Source organism: Pinus tabuliformis, chromosome J, assembly GCF_031772625.1.
Source record: "Pinus tabuliformis cultivar Carrire ecotype Pingquan chromosome J, CPIR1, whole genome shotgun sequence".
Lineage (NCBI taxonomy): Eukaryota > Viridiplantae > Streptophyta > Pinopsida > Pinales > Pinaceae > Pinus > Pinus tabuliformis.
Genome location: NC_142295.1, coordinates 137,002,260 through 137,025,659, shown reverse-complemented (window position 1 = coordinate 137,025,659; position 23,400 = coordinate 137,002,260). Strand labels below are relative to the sequence as shown.

The 23,400-nt window shown below is 34.6% G+C and overlaps 1 protein-coding gene across 3 annotated transcripts in view; it reads right to left on the bottom strand.

The window, feature by feature from the left end:
• The window catches only part of LOC149226006 (uncharacterized), a 133,660-nt gene extending 127,378 nt beyond the window's left edge, over positions 1-6,282 (bottom strand). Inside the window, exon 1 of one of the 3 annotated variants that reach the window (XM_089377375.1) lies at positions 6,068-6,282. The gene's annotated coding sequence lies outside the window, so the exon portion shown is untranslated. The remainder of the gene's footprint in view (positions 1-6,067) is intronic. The other 2 variants (XM_089377376.1, XM_089377374.1) reach the window with 2 other exon arrangements.
• Between the last annotated feature and the right edge of the window lie 17,118 nt (positions 6,283-23,400).

Here is a 23,400-nt window from a genome sequence, read left to right as displayed (position 1 = left end):
ACCTGCATACGTGAGATTCCTTATCATCAATCTCAAACCCCTCAGGTTGTTCCAAACTTGTGGACCTGCTACATGAGGGGAATGGTCTCCTCGTAAGATTTTCCTTCGATATATCTCAAACATGTACTTTCATGCTCTTTTTGAATTCAAGCATCCCTGTCACCATCTGACTCACAGACCTTCAGTGCTATGTGTCAATGGGCATGGTCCCCAGTGGACTTCCTACAACTTGATAAAACCCTGAACTCAAAAACATCTTTGAAAATTCTATTTTCAAACACGTACCTTTCCATCGATGAGTGCCACGCTGAAACCTTTGACTTCCATTGCTGAAATGGACACCGGGTTCTTCTTGCGATCAGGTACATAAAAGAGATTTTGTAAATGAATTGAGTTACCCTCATTCAATTGAGGGATAACATTCCCTACACCCTTTCCGGGATAGGTGGTATCGGCTCCAAGTATAATCCCGTGATTGTTTCCATCTCTACCAAATTAGAGAGTGCACCCATCTATCCGATGAAGTGCTTTGAAGCACTACAATCAATAAGCCAGATTCCAAAAGAATCTGAAGGAGAGGGCCAATACAAGATAACACTTCTTTATCTTATCAGAAACAACATTTGATTCTTCATACCTAGGGTTCCTTGCCTTCTTTGAAGAGTCGACCATTTCCTTGATGACCTGCATTACCTGTCATTCCTTTGATCATTGAAGATATCCCTAGAATAATTGTTATCTTCATCAAGAGATGTGTCTCTGCCATTCAAACACTCCTTCGCATAATGGCCAAACTTATTACAACCAAAGCATCCGCCTTTCCTTCCACCCTTAGATCCGAACTTCCCAATGAAGTGATCTTTGGGTAGGCCATCAGAAACTTCCGCTGCGCCATTCTGATAATATTCTCTGCTTCGACTTCACCCTCGGTGAATTTGAAGAGGGATGAGGAATTCACTGATCCTTTTGTCCTTTCCCAACTGTCTTCAGTGATTGCTCTTTCACTCTTGCTTGGGCATTGTCTTCACCTCAACTCTGATACCATGTTAATTTTAGGTATGTTCTATGCTAGAGCAATTTATTTCAATTTTCACAGTTAGCTCAATAACTTTTCTAGATTAGCAATCACATCAGCATTAAAGTAAACTGCAGATAGAACATAAATATAAATAGCAGAAGACAAGCCAAGACAAGAGGACACAAGATGTGGCGCTAGCCAGGGACAAACCCCAATGTGGGGAAACCCTTGATCAAATCTTCTTATATGTTCTTCAATAGTTTAGCAGAGAGAGAGAAAGAGATAGTACGTTTACAACAGAAGTCAACACTTTGACTTATCTAGATAAGAGCATAGATCATCTCTAAGAAGATGATACATGAGATTAATTGAAGACATGCTGCTTCAACTGAATCTCCAAGGTGACTCCTTCACCTATCGTTGTGCTGCATTTCGTCATCATGATGCACCTCACCGCGCTGCACCATGCTGCACCCATCATCACTATGCTGCATTTCATCATGCTTCATTAATCATGACTGTACCCATCACTGTCCTGCATTATGTGCCATTGCTGCACCATGTTGCCATCCTGACCTATGTGTTGGCTGCACCTTGCTTGCTTGTTGTCTCTTGCTTGCTTGTTGTCCCTAGCATGCTTGTTGTTGCGTGCTAGTTGTCCCTTGCATGCTAGCTGTAACATTGCATGCTTGGTGTATTTGCTGCTAAGTACCATACAACTGTCCCAATGTTAGTTAGTTATCCCTTGCATGTTGCTCTCCTTCGGAGACAGATGCTCCAGCTGTTCTGACTGTTCTCGGCAGTTCCGGCTATTTCCAGCTGTTCCTGGCAGTTCCGACTTTTCCGGCAGTTCCAGCTTTTCCAGCAGTTCCGGCTTTTCCAGCTTTTCCAACAATTCCAGCTTTTCCGGCAGTTCCGGCTTTTCCGGCTTTTCCGACAGTTCCGGCTTTTCCGGCTTTTCCAACTGTTCCAGCTTTTCCAGCTTTTCCAGCTTTTCCGGCTTTTCCGACTTTTCCGACACTTCCAGCTTTTCCGGCTTTTCCAGCAGTTCCAGCTTTTCCGGCTTTTCCGACTTTTCCGACTTTTCTGACAGTTCCAGCAATTCCGGCTTTTCCGGCAGTTCTGGCTTTTTCGACAGTTCTGGCTTTTTCGACAGTTCCAGCTTTTCCAGCAATTCAGACAATTCCAGCTTTTCCGGCTTTTCCGGTAGTTCCGGCGGTTCCAACTTTTCCGACTTTCTGGATCAGGACAGCGTTATCCCTTAGGATCTCTCCTCCTATTAAAACCCAAAGACAAGTAGAGAGAGGAAGAAATCCCAAGTGTGTGTTCAAATGACTTGAAGACCACCTCTATTTATACTAAAACGTTGAGCACATGTGGGGTTTATTTGGTTGCTGGCCCACCTTGACGAATTGTCTTATAACACAAATAAATTCATAACTCCATGAATACTTATCGGAATCGGATGATCTTTAGATCAATCCTACACCTCTCGATGAGAGGGATCCAAGAAAAATATCGCCTGCCATAAATAAGATGACCCGCATGGAGTTTGACCCATTTCTTCTAGTTCAATGATATCCCACATTTTCCACACCTTTCAAATGCCTACCTCAAATGCTACACATGATCACCTCTATTTTTGGAAAATATGAACAAATCATCCTGATATATTTCAATTATCTTCCCAATTAAGTCCCTAAAAGCAAAATTCACAACCCTTTAAAAAGTAGATCCTGCATTCATTATTCATTAACCCAAATAACATTCTCAAATACTCATATATTCCTCATGGGGTGGTAAAAGTTGTCTTGTGTCTATCCTCATCCTTTACTCGCAACTAGTTACATCCTAAGAATCCATCTAACATGGATAACATATGCAATCTTATGACCTATTGCCCCCATTTCAGCAAGGGTACATATATATTTTCGTAGCATTTTTCACACTATTGTCACAAGTTAAAGCCTTGTAACAACCATGTTGAGGCCCTGTATTAGGTGTCCTAGACTTTGTTTTTGGTCAAACCATGGCCTATCCCTTTAGGTTTATCTCTCGCTCCTTTCATCCTGGATAGGATTGGAGGGACTTAGATGAGCTTACTTGAGGATTCATGGTTTTAGAGGATCTTGCTTTTGTAGGGGTGATCACCAATGTAGGGACCAATCCAACCTACATCAAGAAGCACCTATGTCTTACCGCATGGTTGTGTATATTGAGTCTATATATGGCCTTGGCCTTGGTGTAATATCCCTCAAATGTTTCTCAAAGTGATAGTCTCACAAAGTCAACTTTTCACACTTCCTGAGGCAACTCATGTTTCCTAATGCAAGTGGTCTTAGAAGTCAAAAAGTCAACTTGGTTCCAATTTGTTTAATTTGATGAGAGGATGGCATGCCAAATTGATTTTTTCCAAACAGTGAATACATTTTCAAGTTATGGTTGGTCAAAGTTGGTCAACAGGTACTACAAGTTTCCAAGTGGCAGAACAAAGGCAATGTTGAAAAGTTTTGGACATGCATTACGTCAAAAGTGGTCTACAAGAAGAGGAACAAAACCGATGTCTCATATTTTCCAAGTTCTTCAAGGAGTTAGAGATCTAACACATGGGAGTGATGATGTGGAAAATGTAGTGATGATGTGGCAACACATGGCATGACATGAAAAATTGGAGCAAGACCAAGGTGAAATCAAGGCAGATTACAGCAAATCCACGTGGCGGAATCATCAAATTCACCAAGGCGTTAAATATCAAGAAAAAGGTGGTGAAGTCAAGTTTACTATGCATTAATGGTCAAGTCCATTAGCTATTAGAGCTTCAAACTAGCCATTATAGACAGTCAAATGGAATGTTGGGGTGTTATGGACCAAAAAGTTGATGAGTGGACAAAAATGTAGTCGTTAGAAAATCAAGAGTCTTCTCTTCAACCAAATCAAATTCCATGAGGAAATCGAGTTTTCCAAGTTGGACGTTCTCCAATGTTTACTATTCTTTATTTTTGGTCTTCCGCAAACATAAGCAAAGGAAATATGGACCTCCAGGGGAAATTTGTGTCACTTTGACCCTTAGCAGAGAAATTCATGAATGTAATGTAATATTTTATTAAATTCATAAATCTTCGATATGTGGATAACTAGTAAATATTATTTTTCAGAGAAATTGTGTAACTAGCCACTAGAGAAGTTTTATAAAAGGCTTATCTCTCCTCTAGAAATGTTGTTGTTAATTATGAGATCATTTTATGCCATTCAATAAAGAAACCATTTGCAAAGACACTTGTGTGTCAGATTGATTTTTCTTTGCTCTTTGTTCTGAGCGTTAGCTTTTAATTTGTGCTTTAAAGAACTAACTTGCAGGTACTATTTTGTTATCACAAAGCTGATATAATAATTCATTAAGGGACAGACAATCGGATGGAAGAGGAGATGTAGGCTCAAGGCCTCGAGCTCACCCTTAGCTAGTATCCCGAAGAGATGCCCAAGAGTTGGACAAACCCTTTAAGGGGTATCTTCAACAAAGGTGTGGATTGAAGCTATTGTTTGTATAGCAGTTGGAGCATCTCGAACAAGTAGATCCTCACAGTGGGATTATATTTCTTGCACATATTCTTGACTAAAAGTTGAGTGAGATAGTCTCACCCCGGACTCTTCACTCATTTCTAGTCCTCAAGGAAAAGTTGACAAAGAAAGGGTTGTGATCACAACTTAGCAAAGTGGTAGGTTAGGCCAAGGTAAATCTCACTCCATCAACCACATTATTTATAAAATCTAAAAAAAAAAACTATTTTTTGTTTTATTAACTAACTTGCTGCATAAATTTTATCATACATAGTTAGTAAATCATTGGGTAAAAGAGCAATTAATTCTAGATCTAAGCTAAGGAATAAAGTACATCCATTTTGAGCTTATTTTACGTATATATATTTCATGGGTGTACTAAGTTACTTGTGCAGATCTGAAGCAAGTTACAGTTGTAGCTAGACATTCCTTGCAGATTTCTCACCAAACAGGGTGCATTTTTTCAGGTAGGTATCTTAAACACACCTTGTTTTAACTTCAAGTCTGATTTTATAACTTTATATCTTCATTTGTAGCAAAAAATAGTCATTTCCAGCCATTAGAACCTTCATATCTAGCTGGAATAATTTTATGGGTTTGCATCCAGGAGGTTTTGACGCCAAAAGCTCAACAAGTGAATTTCCAGTCCATTTTATTGCAGGTTTAAGGCTTTGAAGTGGTACAAAGTGACCCATTTTCTGTCTTCTAGCCCTCCCCACCCCTGGATATCTTGCAACTCCAACTTGCCAATGTCATGTGGACAGATATCCAGGTGCCTTGATGTGCATCAACTAATTGTCTCGTGGTTTCCTCTATTTTTTTTGGTAGTCAGATCACCCCCGTTGATTTCAAGCAATGCTAGAAGCTGATTGCCTCTTTAAGTTTGAATATGCATGCATTAAACAAAGATTCATTTAATTAACTAATATCCTGAGGTCAAATAAGAGCGTCTGAGTAGGTCTGCAAAGACGGTAGCAATGTCAGATGGCACGCCTCCACAAACAAAGCTTTCATCACGACCAGTGAAGTATGAGTAAAAAACAATATATTTATCTACCCACCCTAAATTCTGCCCTTCTGCATTTTTGGGTCTGCAGTGGCTCTTTGAAAAGGCCATCGCTTAACATGAGACAATACCCATTTCATTCAACTAGTTATATACATACTTGGACAATAAGGGGATTGTATACTGATTGTTTGGTTCAAACCCATTTGCATGAAAATCCTGAAACTATGAAGTATGGATGAAGTCAAGAAAACATATACAATAAGGCAATTGTATGCTTATTGTTAGGTTCAAACCCAAATGAGTAAAAAATCGGGAACTACACAGAATGTTTTCGGTCAAAAAACAGCAGTAACCCGCTAATGAAACAGTCTCCACTAATCCGTGAATGAGATTTAGGCTTTTATGCAAAACCCAGTAGGAAAAGTAATTTGAAAAGCATACAAAGAGAAGCAATCAGCAATTGAAGTGTTAATGAGTATTACCTATTTCCCTGTTCAGATGGACTAGATGAAAGGCTACCTGCAGTATCTTCTCCTCTGTATCAAATGCCTGCACCAATGAATTCATGCATCGAATACAAATACATGACATGCTTTGCTACGACGAAGTTTTAAGACGCACACTTAAATAGCAATCAGGTACTTTTCGGACTGATACCTAAAATAGCAATCAACTTTACTCTTGTCGGAAGGCAAAAGACACGCGGGCCAGCTTTTAGCAAGCGCATCTATTATAAAGTTTGAAATAATTCAGCACACATACGAAGAGTGCATTGGTCTTACATTTATTTTGCTATGTTAAAATTTGGCATTTATATTTTTTCCTTAAATTATGTACTTTTCTCACTTTGCGAAAATCTAATATGTATAATAATTGTGTACTTTTCTCACTTTGCGAAAATCTAATATGTATAATAACTAAGAAATAGAGTTGGGTTTTAAAATATCCCTTATTTTCTATATTAAAAAAATGTAAATATTATGTATAATAATTGTGCAATAAAAATCTTTTTCAAGGTATTATGCATATCAAAACCTTCATAAATTTAAGGTATTGTGCATATCAAAACCTTCATAAATTTAGAAGTCAATTTTATGGCATGTCTCATGTATCATTTTTTACCTACAACAAAACCTCTACTTAATTTGGAAGCTTGTTTTGGAGTGCAAATCTTGAGATTGATGTGATATCATTCTCCTTTACTCTAATATTAGTGTCTTTAGCAAATTTTGTATCATACTTGGTGAGTTGTCTTTTACCTCCACCAAAAGTTTTGCTATTTTAGAAGTTCGCTTGCGGGTGCAACTCCTCAAGTTTATATGATAGCATCCTACCTCACATCAGCACTAGCATCGCCATTGGTTTTGGTGTTATGCCTAGTGGATCAGCTTTTAACCACACCAAAAGTTTTATTAATCTAGTCTTTAGATTGATGTGATAGCACCCACCCTCACTATGGTAGTAAAATTACAAGCAATTTTGATGTCATGAATTGCAAGTTGTCTTTTACCTATACCAAAAGCTTTACCAATCTAAACATTGGCGTTTAAGGTGCATGTCCTTGGGGTTAATGTGATATCATCTTCCCTCTCTATAATGCTATAATTATTGATGAATAAGACATCATGCCTTATGAGTCATCTCTAGCTTGTAGCTATTATCTATGTGATGCTACAAGTTGTCTTCTTGTCATGGCATATCCTTGTGTTGGGATTTTGTTCAACATTAATACTAATCTTCTAATTGTGTGTGTGTGTGTCAACATTATCATTATGATAGGCAATTTTGATTCATTTATTAGTATTGGGTATATATGTGATGAATGGATAAAATTAAAACAACGTAATATGTAAGATTGTACATTGAGTGACAATAAAAAAAAAAAAAATTACATCACAAGTCGCAAAAGGAGAAAGACAAAAGAATTAGGAGCTATGAATCTACAAGAGGGAAAAGAAAGGGCACTTAGGGGGCTCAAGGAGGCTAAAGAAAGATAATATCATTTTATTAATAAGCATAAATCCTTAGCCTTGCTTAATTAGTATCCCTTGATCCTTCGGATTGGTTATATAAGAGGATAATTATGTACTTTCCATGAAGACATGTGCTTTCTCACTATTACATGCAATTTTACCCGATACCTTTTTTGGCCATGCAAGGAACAGAGGGAGCTTGAATATTTTGGGGGCAATTTGAATTACTTGAGAATTCAAATTATAAGGGAGTTCAAAGTACCAAGCAGGATCATGTGACCATTATATTCAAACTAGCATTCCAATTTGAATCATCATTCTGTTTGAATTACCATTCAATAGCAGAAATTTGAATTATCAATAGTTGGGAGAGTTTGAGTTGTCATTCAGTTGGGAAACTTCAGAGAGCTTGAATTACCATTCTATTAAGGAAATTTGAGAGAACTGCTCCCTGAGCTAGAATGACCATATAGTTATTATAATCGAGTTATGGAAAGATATGGTCATGAATGATGAGATAATTGTGACTATATAAATGATGATTGGTGTTATTGAATAAATTTAGTTGTAACTAATAATCCTTGGGCACAACAGTGAGATTTCATGGGTAGCCTTTGTTCGAGCCTTAGAGGGAAGTGGCATAACCTAGGGGACTATTGAACAGAGAAGGGACCCCATTCCTTGGGTTGTGGGAAGGACATTCCACCTAACCATATGCTCCTTGTTGCCCAAATTCTATTCATGACTAAGGCCACCCCAAGCTACAACTATGAATCCATAGGCATAAGTATTTCTATGGCTGGATCTAGTTCTCTTCAGATAGCCCAATTCAAATATTGACATTCATATTTCTAGCTACAAGATTCCCAATCCATATCATCATTCCCCTTCAAACTGCATAACTCAAGGAATGAGATTTCCTTCTCTACTAAGCAATGCCTCGAGCTATCCCACTTCCCTTTAAGGTTCAAACATAGGCTAGCTGAGAAATCTCAATGTTGGGACTATATGGGTTATCAGTTGTAGCTAAATTTACTCAATAGCAATAGTTTGTCATTCCATATTGTTACAATTATCTCATCATTGATGATTGTATGTTTCCATAACCTGATTATAGTATGTCTATGATCATTCTAGCTTAGGGAGTAACTCTCTAAAATTCCTCAAGTAGATTGGTAAGTCAAGCTCCCCTAAATTTCCAAACCGAATGGCAACTCAAACACTCCCAACTATTGATAAGTCAAATTCTACCATTGAATGATAGTTAAATTGCAATGATGATCCAAATTGGAATGGTAGTTCAAACATAATGTAGTGTATGATCACTATGACTATTGAGAAGAGAAGGAGATTCCATTATTTGGGTTGCATAGGCTAATTGGGAAAAAGGCTATGGATTGGGAATGCAACAATAGAAATTGAATATGGAGCTAGGAGTTGGGTTGTGTGAAGAGAATTAGAGCCAACCATAGGAAAAATTCACATTTATATGTTTGTGGCCTCAATTCGAGGATGGTCTCTTTTGCAAAGAGAATTGGTACAGGAGGGCCCTTATAGTTGCATGGAATGTCCTTCTTTCACGGCGAGTTGGTGGACAATTTCTATAAAAGATAAATATTCATGAATTTACCCATGAATTTGTTGAATTAATGTTGTTTAGGTCATGGATTTTATTACTTTCTATATTTTTTAATCATGTTTTCATGTGTAAGCTCGTAACTATAGTTTATGGTTCCATTGTGATTAAATGGTTAAATATTGTTGCATAAGCCTACATTGATTGTTAGCACGTGTTAATTACTTAGTAGTAGGTTATTGCTAAAGGTATTAGAATAACCAATCAATGTGAAATTTGGTGTTTATCGTATCCTTAACGAGGCACAAAGGATATTAGGTATGCTAAAATATGGCATTAGAGCTATTGGTTATAACAAAGTTGGAGTTAAATTGGCCAAAAAACAATGTGTATAAGAAGAAATTACAATTGTATATGGATTGTTTGACAAAATGTCTCCATGAGAATATCTGGGAGTGTAGAAATCTAAAATTGGCTCTAATTCTTATATTAGAATAATGTTAGAGTAAGTGGACAGCGAAAGAAGTATAATTGGTGTAACTCATGAATTGTAGAGTTCACTTCATGGAAGATTGAGTAAAAATGTAGTTTGTAGTTGATTGTTTGATGAAATGTCCATGATGAGAAAACATGACATCGAGTCGTAATTGAGAATTGCTAGTCTTAAAATATTTGAATCATGACTTCTAATAGAGCATAGTGTTGAGTTGAAGTGGGTGTTGAGGAAAATTATACAATCACAAAATTCAACTTTGTGTCAAGTTGGTGTAAGATTGAGAAATTTGTGAAAATACCTAATTTTAGAGGAGGACATGAGTTAAATTAGTCATAGTGGCATCAAATTGTTAGGGAATGGGGAAATTTTCTTTAGAGGGTCAAAATAATTCAATTGGGGATTGAACTAGAGAAGTCATATATTTAAGGTTCATGGTGATCGCATGCCCTTTGATTAGAAAAAAAATGGGGAAAGAGACTTTAGAGCCATAACTTTCAGCTCAAAAGCCCAAATTAGGTATGAGTAGTCATTGGAAAGTTAATTCCAAGGGAAATAATTTTGATGGCTCATATTTGGGAGAAGTTCTTTAGAATATTTCAAAACTTGAGAAGAAAGAGAGCAATAGCCTTGATTTGATAAAATCGATGAGGTGCATATTTACCAGAATTTGAAATAAAATGTTGCAGATCTAGAATTGAGATGTATTAAATAGTTTTATTGGTATGCAAACTTCTTGTAGAGTCAAAGCTACAATAAGGACAAGTAAAGAACAAAATTGAAGAATATTATCGAAGAAGAGAGATAGAAGATGGACAAGGACCTTATATCCATGAAGAGGAAGTTAGAGGCTTGAATATAAATGTAGAAGAGACATAGTCTAATGGTCATAGAAAGGGCATGGAGTCATTGGAGTTGGTAGAAACTATAAGGAGCTTGAATATTGAGGTGTAGAGTTGTAGAGTTAGCAATGAGAGGATGTTGAAATATCAAGAGAAGCAAAATCATGTGAACATTTATCTATTCCAAATCTTAAATCATTTACAAAAGCAAATGAAGAATGGATTAGGTTCAAGGTATGAGGAAGGAGGCCAGTCCATTCAAGAAGATAAAAGCATGATAGATCTAAGAACTAAAAAAGTGTTGTTAAACTCAAAGATGTCATTACTTATTAGGACCCTTAGTGAGGAATCCATATGTGTTTGAATAACCATGGAGCAACCTATAAGTGTACCCATTTAGATATCAAAGGAGAATGTGAGAGAAAAAACATTTTCAAAGAGATCTTAGGAAGATAAAGCCACTAACCTTTGATGGTGAAAACAAGTTGGGAGAGGATGTTGAAGACTAGTTGTTAGGATAAAAAATTACTTCCACTGCATAAATATAACTCAATGTAGAAGCCATTATCACCATATACAACCTATGAGGAGAAACTTCTATTGGGGGACTAAGTTGAAACAAGCCAAGCACATTAACGAGGGGATAATTTCTTGGAAGCAATTCATAAATTATTTCAAATAATGATATCTTTCTAAGTGCTAGTATGACAAAAATATGTGGGGATTTTTTTAACTTAAGTTGGGAAACATGACCATGAAAGAATATGAAAAGTTTTTGGAGCTACTATGGTTGTTAGCAATTTTAAAGATGAGAAGGTAAAGATATAGAGGTTCCTAAGTGGGTTTCTTACATTGCAAAGAAAGAAGTCAAAATGATGAACCCAAGGCTCTTGAAGAGACAATTAAGAAGGCCAAATACTTGTATGACAAAAGCAAAGGCGAAGTTAAGTTTCAAAAGTCTTGGAGAGATAGGAAAGAGGAATAGAAAGATTAGAAGAAGAAAGGTTTTCAATGTCCTTTCTTCGAGAATATTCCTACTATATATTAGCAAAGAGTACCTACTCATAGTATAATTAAGATGACATAATTATTGGGGAAAAGTGCAAGGCAACCAATCAAATGTTGGGGACATGAAGGAGACCATTCCTATAGATATTTCCCTCAATTTGAAAGTAGAATGAGGAATGTGGACCACATACAAGAGGGAACTACAACATAAGATGTGGGAAGAACCATCCAAAGAATATATGCCACCCTAAAAGATCAACCAACATATCATTATTCAAACATGATTGATGTTGAAGGCAAAATTACCAATCCACCTATTGTAATGTAAACAATTTAGGAGCAAATCACAGTTACATTGCCCTTAATTTGGAAGAAATATTTCATTTGGCAATAAGTAAGCATGAGAAACCATGGTTGGTTCCATTGGCTATTGAGACTAAAATGAAAATAATGAGATTGTCGAAGGTAGCTCATTAGATATTGATGTCAACATTGTTGTGAAACTAAGCACAATAACACTTGACTCATATGGTACTCTTATTGGAGTGGATTGATTGGATGCACATGATGTTTTCCTAGATTATCATAACAATATTTTCACCTGTCTTGATAAAGAAGGAAAGTAGAGAATAGTTAATGGCATTCCTGAACCCATTTCTCTAAGGGATATTTCATCTTTATAGATGAAGAGATACTGCAAAAAAGGGTTCAATTTCTATGTAGCTCATGCAGAAGAGCTAGGAAAGTGCATAAGCTAAAAAATCTAGGACTTTATAGAGCTGCATGAGCATGTAGATGTGTTTGGAGAAATATTAAGTTTACCACCAAAGGGAGATCTTGATTTATCTATTAACTTGATGCCTGCAACTACTCCAATATCCAAGTCTCCACGTAAACAACTACACCTGAATTAATGGAGTTGCAAATGCAATTAGAATAATTGTCAAAGAAAGGATATATACACCCAAGTATCTCTCCTTTGGGAGCATTGGTACTCTTTGTCAAGAGGAAAGATGGGACTTTGCAACTATGCTTTTATTTAGATGGTTGAACAAGGTAACTATGAGATATAAGTATCCTCTACCAAGAATTGATGGCATGTTTGATCAAGTAAGCGGAGGAATATCTTTTCAAATGCATATTTGAGGTTAGGCTACGATAAGATAAAGATAAGGGATGAAGACATTAGTAATACAAAGTTCAAAACAACATATGGCCACTACAAATTTGTAGTGGTGACATTTGGACTAACAAATGCACCTCCTTCATGTTCTTAGTGAATGGAATATTTAGAAATTAATTGGGAAGTTTGTCATTGTATTCCTAGATGGCATTCTTATTTATTTAAAGTTAGAGGACAAGTATGAAGATCACTTGAATTTGGTACTAGAAGTTCCAAGAAAGCATTAGTTGTATTCTAAACTAAGCAAGTGTTTCTTTTACGAGAGGGTGATTCATTACTAGGGACATATCATCTCTATGAAATGAATAATAGTGGATCCAAAGAAGATCGAAGCCATTAGGGGAAAGAGTACACCCAAGAACATAGAACAAGTACCAACATTCAAAGAGCTTGCTAGATACTACAAAAGATCATAGGAGGAATTTCTAAGATTATTTATACCACAACGTCTTTACAATAATAATAATAATAATAATGGATATCGAAATGTGAATAAAGTTTCCAGCTATTAAAGGAGTTGCTTAGTAGTGCACCCATTCTCAATATTGTTGATCCAAATAAATATTTTGTGGTATGTACAATGTTTGAAAATAGATACTTGGTGGAGTTATTACTCAAGATAGACATGTGATTTGTTATGAATGCAAGAATCTTACAAGCGTGAAAAAGATTATTTCACACATGGCTTAGAACTCATTGCATTTGCTCATGCACTAAATATGTGGAGACATTACTCAATGGGGGGGATTTTTGAATTAAGAATAGATAATAGTAGTCTAAAATATTTATTTAAACAATAAGCTTTAAATGTTAGGCAAACAAGATGACAAGAAATTCTTAGTGAATGTTGCTTTGATGTTAAACATACTAGAGGGAAGGAGAAAAAGGTTTTTGACACACTTAATAGAAGAGTACATGCATTAATGCATATTATAACCATTAATATGTGCATATTTGATTTGAGGAACACAAATCTAGAGGCCCTTATCTCTTATGAGCAATACTTATAAATAAAGGAAGCCTTACATCCAAAGAATATACAAGGAAATTATGAGTGCTACAAGTTGGAAGGGAATGGAATTATAATGCATAAAAATAGTGTCCCTAATTCATCCAAATTAAGGAAACTAGTTTAAAAGAAAAGCATAATGTTCCACATGTTAGACATAATGGATACTAAAAGACGATTGCAGAAATAATAATTCAATACATTTGGCTAAGAATGAAGAAGGATGTGACTAATTATATCACCAGGGTATGTGAATGTCAAAGACTAAAGGCAAGGCACAAACATCCAATAGGTTCCTTACAACCAATACCAATTCCATAGTGGGAATGTGAAGTGGTAACTATTGATTTTGACACTAAGTTGCCCAAGATATCAAGGAAACATGATTTAATAATGGTAGTGGTGGACAAATTAATGGAAGTTGTTTAGCTTATTCTAGTTAAGTTGACTCATAAATTATCCATAAATGGGAGGCTTGTGCCTATTAGTTTCATCAACACAGATGCTCTGTAGAAATTTGAAGTCAATTATAATGCAGATTTTATGCTTATTCATTTATTGTTCTTTACTCAAGATGTACCTTTCTATTGTTGTCTTTAAGGCTTAACAATTGTTCAATTACAAGTATGTTTCTTTTTAAATATGCTTACACAACAACCATCTCTCTACAAAATTGTAATCACAAGCAAGCTCTGAGATCAAGTTTCTTTGTGCATAATTAATCATCGGAATGAAAACTTAGTTTATTCAGAAAATTGATCTTGGAAGAGTTAAAGGACATTGTAGGGTGAGCTTTAGACAATGATTTACATAAAAGATAATTCAATAGCACTAAGCAACATTTCAATTGAAGCGAACTAATGAAGTATACCTCCAAGAACACAATCTACAAGAGTATTCGCATTTGAATTTGCATTTAAAATCAGGTATCAAAACCAAGCAAAGTCAAATCAATACATCAAGAAAGATAAATAGGTTAGTGGTAAGTTTAAAAAAAACATAAACACCACAAATCAATGTGGTAAAGATAGCACAAAGTGTAAGTGGCAGTGGGTCTAGTCCAAGCAGACTATATGCATACTCGACTCTTTATCTATTGTCACATTCAAATGTAGTGGAATATCCCATACCCAATGATTGAAAACACTTCTAACAATGTCTCTATTGTCGACAATGCGCCTACAAATCTATATAATAACCAACTGACTCACTTAGAATAAAAACATCACTAATTCACCAATTCCATTACAATCCAAGATGAAAAAATGAGAGTGAAGATAATCACATACAAAAAAAATAGAAAATGTAGAGAGAAAGATATTGTGATAAGGAAGATAAATTATTCATATGCAACACATGGGGGGGGGGGGATGACCTAAGAAAGGTGGCTTTATCATAAACACATTCACACTTTATTAGATTATGGAGACACAAAGATTTGACCCTGGAAAATCAACTAGGAAAAGTAGATATGTAACAACCCGAAATTAAAATATAGAACTAATTAGATCAATTATGTGATTTATAATTAGCACACCTCTATTCAACTAATTAGCATAGAATTTTGAAAAATATGAGCAAAGACAACTTACCTGTAGCGATGATATTCCTTACATGTAATTTCGGAGTTGAACGCTATTTGAATCTCGTTAACCGTAACAAAGTTTTGGGATGACTCTCCACCCAACCATAGGCTCAGTGACACATAATCTTTCTACAGCTGGCCACCCCTAACCCTCAATCAACGTACTACTGCTAGGAATCCTTTGTCTCACAACACTTTTCTCCCAAGAGAATGGATGAAGGAATGATGAATCTCATCCTCCTCATCATCCATTAAATAGACCAAAAAATGGAAAATGGTTCGCATGAACACATTCCATGTGTCAACATGCAACTTTTATTTCATTATTATTCCCTGCAACAGTAGGGTAATAACGTATTAAAAAAAATTGATGTTGACATTAAATCTAAGTTGTCCAAAAATTTATGAAACTTTTCCAAAGTTTAACATTATAAATTAAAATTTATTATTTTTAAACTATATTTAAATTCATTTATCTAAAATATTATTGGTTCAATTCTTTCACCTCTTATTATGTAATGATGGCAGATGTACTTCACTATTAATTAATATTGTACAATTTAATGTACAACTTCCACTATAAAATTAATATTAAAATGCAAAATAGTATAGTAGGAACTGCATATTGTACCATAATAAATATGCTTGATTTTAACACCCAACGCACAAATAGCAAGATTAAATGGCAAATGAAATTTGGACACGCAAATCCCAACACCACATGTCAAATGAAATCTGTAAAATAATATCAGAAATTCGAATTTAATGCACGCCGGCAAAACTAAAAACTACTCCCTCGTAGTTTGTCATCAAGTGAACACTCCTTTTATTTTTGTCGTTCAAATGTCAAGGAGCCGGGATTTGAATGATCATAATTGAGCATGTCCCACCTTTTCCAAAGGTTTCAAAAATATAGTCGAAGGTTTGCCCATCAAACAAAATTTCAAGTTTATTTGTCCCATGTGGTTTAAAGTTCCATGCGAGACAAAAACGCAAAGTGATTTTTTAAATTTATTATTTTTTTAACAAAATAAAGGAAACATAGAATGTAGTTTAACTTTCACGATAACAAGCCAGGAAGCCATGAGGGCTATGCCTTGTGAGTCAGCCACAAGCTAACCAAACCCTCATAGAGTATCCTCTCGCTTAATGAAGGATATACGTATACAATGCTATTAGAGTTATTATTCCCTGCAGCAGTAGGGTAATAACGTATTAAAAAAAAATTGATGTTGACATTAAATCTAAGTTGTCCAAAAATTTATGAAACTTTTCTAAAGTTTAACATTATAAATTAAAATTTATTATTTTTAAACCATATTTAAATTCATTTATCTAAAATATTATTGGTTCAATTCTTTCACCTCTTATTATGTAATGATGGCAAATGTACTTCACTATTAATTAATATTGTACAATTTAATGTACAACTTCCACTATAAAATGATAGATGTACTCCATACTAAAAAATAAAATGTTAATTCATTCAAATGTACACATAATAAATTCATTTAGTAAAGTCGTTATCCCCGTTGGATTACGCATTAAGTACAACACTACATACCAACTTTTCGGGTCCCGTCTTTCACAATCGTGAGGCTCGATGTGTATGTGCTTCATTCTCAGCCACATAAATATCTAAAACCTATATATTAAATAATTGACCTAGAGCAATCACCATCATTATTGTGGGCCCCTTTTCTGGAAATTCAAGCTAACAAAATACCTCCCACATACCATCATTATTAATTTATTTGGCCTCCTTCTCCAAGCATAGCGTGGAGCTTTTGTTGATAAAAATAGAAATTCCTCGTGGAAAAGGCAAGCACAATTAGAAATCTATATCATTAAGATGCCTTGGAAACTGTTAAATTTTTCTTTAAAAGTTATATTTTAATGTTTAAAATTTCAAAAAAATGAAAAAGTTATAATTTTTTTATTATTTGATATTATAACGTTATTTATAAACACTTTCACGTTAGCCTATGGAGATAATAATATTATAATATTATCACTATCTAATGATATTATTGTTTATTTACAAATCAGTCAAAGTACATATTATCCTAAACCATGTATAACTAATGGTTAATTTACTAAAATTCACGTTAAATTATATAATATCTATTATTTGATATTATAACGTTATTTATAAACACTTTCACGTTATTAGGGCCCTATGTATAAACAAACTAATTTAATATTTAAAATTAGGTTGGCCCTAGTCAATGTTTATAACATGTGTTTATGTACGTTTATTATAATAATACATTTGATAACATTTGTGACATGGGCCTCTAATTTAAGGATACTTAAAATAAGCAAGAATATCTACAAAGTAGCCCTTGTTCAAATACAATAGTTAGTTCATACATTTCAAAATTCAATAATTGAACTAAGCTGTAGGGAAATGCTAGCTATGCAACCTTCTTTTAATTTAGTATTTTTCTTAATTTAATTTTTATTTAATTTTATTCTTTTTTACTTTTTGTTAACTTTACTTATTTTTATAGTTTACTTTTATATATTTATTTAGAACTCCAAGTTTATTATTTACTATTTTATTTATTTATGATTATATTATTATCTTCATTATTTATTATTTATTTACTATTACTAATTTTTTTTGTTTACTATTTATTTACCATTATTATCTTTTCTTTATTGTTTATTATTTATTTACTTATATTTTAATATTATATTATTTTATTTATTTATTTATTATTATTATGGGACATTATATACTCTCCCTCTTTAAGGAACTTCGTCCCGAAATTAAGTTGAACCATTTAACATTTTATTTTATTTTATTTAGTTATTACTTCACGTTTTCCCTACACCCTCTGTTGAACTAGTATAACCAGCAAGCATCGAAAGGTTCCATAACACCCGGGAAATCTCAAGGAATCTCTGTCATTTTTCCCACTTTCGAAACCAGGCATAAACCTCATCGGTCTATACCATAGTCAAGGCTCGCACTTGACTCAAACCTCATCTGCCCTAAGGCAGGCACCCGACTCAGTACTCCATGCAGTAGTACTCCAGGCATCTCGAAAGGCTGACCCACTCCCTCCACACTCACTAAGGTGCATAGCCCCAGGATTGAAGTCCTCACACCCCTACCAGACTTCGGCATCCCAATCCAATATCAGGCACTTGACCTCCTCAAGATGGTCCCATAGCCCCTCAAGAGATATCCATCAAGAGCTATACAAGAAAAATGAACCACTGGCATATGTAGTGTTGATTGAGTTTGTCCCCAACCCATATGGTGTTACATATTCTCCCTCGCAAGTATGGGCACCCACGAGATCATGAAATAAATCTGCCCTCGCAGCCCATTTGTGGATTTATTGTCAATCACCACATCTCAACATTCATGTGATGCATTAGTTATAATTATAATATCATAGAAGATAACCCACATGCCAACTCTTGCATGTCATCATGAGATCATAACATCCTTGTTATCAAAAAATTTTGCATGTCATAAATCTACATACAATCACCACATGCTTCACATAATAATATCCTCCCAAGTTATAAAATCAATATATTAACATCAAACGCATATCACTACATAATAAATGCACATATCAATATACCTCGTATCATAACATCATAATTGTTATGCATATCATATTCATTATAAACATACAACATCATTATCATAACAAATAAATAAATAAGCAACACATATGCATCATTAATCTCTCATCAAAACTATACCATTTACCACATACCATCATGCCATGAAACATTGTCACAATATTATACATCAACATTTTCATGTTGACATAAAAAATAACTAAAATTATACCCTATCAATATTACTTTCACCCAATATCCTATTAATTTACTTGAGTAAACATCAATAAAAAAATTTATATTATTAATAATTATGTATATGATAACAAATTCAATCAAAGAGATCTAGAACAGTTGGTGAAGGAGCACGCTGTTAAGGCGCTCCGTATGCAAAGGTCACCGGTTCTAGTCTCGCTGATACCAAAAAATCCAGCATGGTTTCCGCTGGTGCGGCTCAGGCCGGGTGCGATCCCCGGGTGATTTTGACGGCTTAGATGCCCCTGAGTCGTGGCCTCTCAGCCACAGGGTAAGAGTGATTTTCAGGATTCACCCACTTATCAACAAAAAAAAAGTATATGATAACAAATTCACAAAATATATATAGATTAAAAAAAAATCTACACAATATATGTGAGAGCCTTCTTTAACTCAATGTAAAACATTTATTTTATTTCATATTATATAACCCTCATACTTTATTTTATATTATTTAAAATATACTTAATATTTAATAATTTTCATAATTCTTATAACATATACTTTAGACTTAAAATTGTTCACTTATTTTCATAATTAGTTGGTATTGTTCACTGAAAATGGTTCATAATTAGGTTTTTTTTTAAAAAGCTATTTTCAAAATAATTTTTGATTCAAAAATCATAAAGTTTAAAATGAGAACCAAATAACTTTTAGTTATTTATCACTAATTATAAATAATTAACTTAACATAATTTTTAATTTAAAAAATAATAATAAATTTTAAATTACTTTTTAATTGAAATAAAGACAAATAATATTATATATATGATTTAGATATATACATTTTTCATCAATATTATCATTTTTTTAATTAATTATCAAATATTATTTATAATTATTAATAAATGAGAATATGAAATCTTAAAGGTCTAATAAAGTTCAAACCTTGCTCTCATACCATATGTAACAACCCACAATTTAAATATACAAATAAGTGAACATTTTTAAGTTTAAAGTATATGTTATAAGAACTATGAGAATTAGTAAATCTTAAGTATATTTTAAATAATATAAAATAAATTCTGAGGGTTATATAATATTATATAACCCTCAGAATTTATTTTATATTATTTAAAATATACTTAAGATTTACTAATTCTCATAGTTCTTATAACATATACTTTAAACTTAAAAATGTTCACTTATTTGTATATTTAAATTGTGGGTGGTTACATATGGTGTGAGAGTAAGGTTTGAACTCGATTGGATTTTTGGGATTTAGTGATAGATGCATTTGGGATCTCATCTTCCTCATCGTCTGTAATATCCCCCATTAATGTAAATATTTTAATTTTACTGCAACCAAACAGACTATTACTATTTGTTTGAATTATAAACTATTTTTGGAATTTCAGTTATTAAAGGATAATATTTTACAGTTATGGGTAAATACTATTCTTTTTCTTACTAGGTAATTGGTTATGGAAACAGTTATCTGTTTCAAAACTAAATCCTAGAGTATAATACAGTAAATGATCAAGAGGATGGGGATCTGAGATCAGGAACTAAGAATTTGAAAACTGTGCTGAAGGGTCAGACAGTTTGAGAAAGCTATGTCTGGTAAGGATCAGATAGCCAGTAAATTATTAAATCTCTGAGGTAGAGAACTCCTGAAGCCAGGAGTAGCACGGGGGGAGATTGACCAAATCTGGTATCTCAAGGTAGGGAGGAATTAAGTGCAAATCTTGATTTTTAAATCAATCCGGAGTAGCGGAAACAAATAAGTAAAAAGAATCTCTGATATAAGTTATTTATTGCAATCTAGCTTGTCTATTAACACTGTGTCATTAAATCATGACTGTAAGTAACTGTTGTAAACTTAAAGACAAGATCTTTGTATTTTAAGCATGGTGAGAGAATCTTGTTAATCTCATTTCATAACCATTTCAATAAATCATGATTATAGGTGTCAACTGTAAACTAAAAGGCAGGGTCCTTGATATTTTAGTTATGGCAAGAGAACCTTATCAATTTCATTCCAGAGTCGTTTTCATTAATAAATAAAAGCAAGCTAAATATAGAAAAATCTAGTTAAAGATTTTGCGATTATTATTGTTGTATTTAGATGAAAAAGTAATTTAAAATTTCCTATTGCATGATAAAACTGGAAGCGAAATAAACCCTATACATTGAGTATAGAGAAACAAAAAGAAAGTAAAGAATTCTATGACTTGCCGAAAATGACAAAAAATCTGTAAAAGATAGGAGTTCGGTGTTTGTGACTTGCCGAGTTATGTATAGAATTAACATTTAATTAAGAACAAGAAAATAGCTATAATAGTCATTTAAGAAAAAAGGAAAAGGATTTTCTTTTTCAAAACAAGAAGTGAATTTACCACAGATTTACTCTGCTCCCAATCAGGATAATATAAAACCAAACCATGTAACGTAAGTCGAAACGGAATAAGTACATTCTCTACTTACATAAAAGCCTCACGGCTACATCACAGGAAAATCTTGTGTTTACCACGAGATCGATAGGAATCTCTGAGAGATAAACTATTCTTATAAGCATTAAGGAAATTACAAGTTAACTTAGAAACCCTAAGTATGTCCAAAGATCCGACCAAGTGTCCTTTCGACAACAAAAATAGATGAGAATCACATCTGGAGAAACTGAGTAAACATTTAAGGGATCACTCTGAAGAATGTTGTGAATAACCATTCGATTTTCCAAAAGCAGCATTATAGATACATAGAGGTGAAACGAAAATAAAAACCTCGCTATTAATGTCTATGTCCCCAAAGATTACTATAAAGGGATTCAACCATCAAATAGTATAGATAATGAGAAAATAGAACGACAAGTCCTCTCAAGTGCCAGATCTTTCACCCTCGGCAGAGGTCGTAAGTCTCTTTAAAAAGTAAATAACATTTAACACAAAACTAACCGCGGAGTGTTGACCCCCTGCGGTCTCATTTCACCTATTCAAAACTACTTACAGACTCAATGATTCCATTTGAAATAACCATTACAGACTTTTATCTGAACAACCAACAACCCTGTGCAAACTTTAGAACCGGAAGAGGATTAGAATACCCGGTAAGGATGCAAAGAGTATAGCCAGTTGAAGGGTTAGCCGTAGACCCACACCAAACCCCCGTATCCAGAGATCTTCACCTTGCACCATGACAAGAAACAGTATTAGAACCTGATGGGAGATGCATGCCTGAGATCGAACAAGAACTATAAAACGAAATGAAAGCTTGAATTAAGACCTTAACCATTTTCTTACCTGAAGAAGATATGCATGCCTCTGTTGACGGTGTTCCAGAATAATGGCGGAGTCTCAAAACCCTCCGTGAGAGACCACGATGCCAAATCGGAGAAACATTGTCGCGGAGAACCTGAACCAGGCGGGAGCCAAAAACCCTCGAAGCAAAACCATAACCAAATGAGACCCCTCAGCCGAGATATGAATGCCTGACAACCGATGAGCCGTTCGATCCGGCCAGCTACAGAGAACCGTCGATGAAAGGGCCAGACTCCGAGAAGCATGGTTGAAGAAGGACAGACGGAAAGCCCTCAGGCTGCCAGCAAGCCCCAAAATCGCAGAGGATTAATACGCATGCAAAGATCGAGGCACGGGCTTGTACCACTAGCGCCTGGGCCAGCCACGAACCCAAAACAATTAAATTCATTGGTGAATCGACATTAATGTCAGAATAAAAATCATATGTATAATAATCCTCGTTTAATGATTATCGTACCCAAGTCTGTAATCTAATCGATTTCAAAGGATTGGCATTGTATTATATGGTCCCATCATTAGTTTGGTAATTATGAATCAAATCATTCATGACAGGTTAAATATTTGAAAAAACGCACTTTAGCTTTAGTCATATAAAATATGGGCATTAATAAATATGTATACATATATTCGTGTTTGTTGTTTCATTTTCAAAAAAAAAATTATATGTCTAATATGGAGGTGTTACATATGGTATCAGAGCGGACTCAGGTTTCCAAAACTGAGACCTCTGGGTAAGAAATAACAGTTTTTGATAATGTGCACGTAGGAAGCAACAAGGTTTAGTATGAGGCGAACCGGAAATTTACCACATGGTTCCATAATGGGAACATGGCCAACAACATTTCATGAAGGCAATCCGGAAGTTTGGGTGCAGCTGGGCGATGATACACAAAATCCAACGCAGACCTCCGAACCACTGTCCAAGAACTGAAAGGTGAGATGGCCCGACTCCGGGCAGACAATGAAAGACTAATGCAGGAACAAGAGAAAATCTTAAAGAGCTTGTCGAATAGACAGAATCACCATCCACTAGCCCCTAGTCCGGA